Below are 1,332 nucleotides of genomic sequence, written 5' to 3'. Positions count from 1 at the left end.
TTTCATTTCGAATGTTGAGATGAATTTTTCACAAAGGCACTTGTCAACCCATCCATTGGACCCCACTCTTTATGAGAAAATAGAAGAGTGTTACAACAATGATATAAAATTTCAAACAAAGGAACTTGAAACTGAAATGAGCCACTTAGGTTCCATCTATGAAAGTGCAGTTGATGGGAGAAAATCATAAAAAGGTCTCCTTTTTTGCTGCATAAATGAAGTGTTGTCAGAAGTACTAGTTCCATTCGTTAATGCCTACCCATGGGTGAGACAATACAAAATAGCCTTTGTTACATGTTGTTGAAAATAAAAACAAGAAATCATAAAAATAGCATGCAGAAATTCCAATTTAATTTGTCCTTGAATTAAACTAAGAATTAAAATCGAATTTTATTCTCATAGCAACTTGTAATAGTTAACTAGAGTGAGACGACTTAGCTAACTTAGTAATTTCGAGTTGGAAGTCTTTCTGAAGTAATGTATATGTTATCCCTATATTATAGGGGTCCAGGACGAGTTAAGTATGAGTTGTAATTAGCTAACTCAGTTTACTGAAATAAATCCAGTTAAATTAGTTCCAAACTATTTGAGGAACGAATAGTGAGTTAATAGTTAGTTGACACATTAGTGTAATCAACTAGTGCTATGCGAGTTAATTGAAGATTCCCTCATCAAAAACTCATGCATGTTGATTCTAAGAAAGACCTAGTTGAGACTAGAGTGCAGTGATAATGTACTATTTGTTTGATAATTTTTTGAGTTGTACTTATAGTGCATGAAATTAGGAACTCAACTGAGAAGGGATTGCATAGTTATGGATGAGGAATTTCCCTTTAAATATGGGCTAATTCTCTCAAGAATTGTGCAGAGAATTAGAAGCTTGGAGGCTTGGAAATTTGGCTAAGTATTGGCCAAAGGAAGTCATCAGGTGGAGGATAGGAAATACTTGTGCAGGTTAAGTTCAAGGTTGAGTAGAGTATATTGTATTTATACAAATTCTTTGACCAAGGGTGCAAGGAATATGGACTTGGAGAGCTGGTGAATTGGCTAAGTATTTGCCTAGCACTTACTTGTGAGTTGGAGATTGATTTTACTGAGTGCTTAGATTATTCTTTTGAGAAAAAGCATTGTAATCTCATCTTGGATTTTGGATTAACGTAATACAAATAGTGGGGTTTTGATTTGTGGCTTTCCTCGAATACTTATTGTGTTATGTGCCATTGATGTTCTTCCTCTTGTCGATTATTTGTTTGCTCGATCTTTATGGGCTTCCACTGTAAAGAGTAGAAGTAGATTCTTGTCTCTTTTTTAAGTAAATTACATGAGTTTGTG

This window comes from Pinus tabuliformis, chromosome 6 (genome assembly GCF_031772625.1).
Source record: "Pinus tabuliformis cultivar Carrire ecotype Pingquan chromosome 6, CPIR1, whole genome shotgun sequence".
In the NCBI taxonomy this organism is placed as follows: domain Eukaryota; kingdom Viridiplantae; phylum Streptophyta; class Pinopsida; order Pinales; family Pinaceae; genus Pinus; species Pinus tabuliformis.
The sequence above is the reverse complement of the archived record's forward strand: the minus strand, read 5'-3'. Positions refer to the sequence as shown.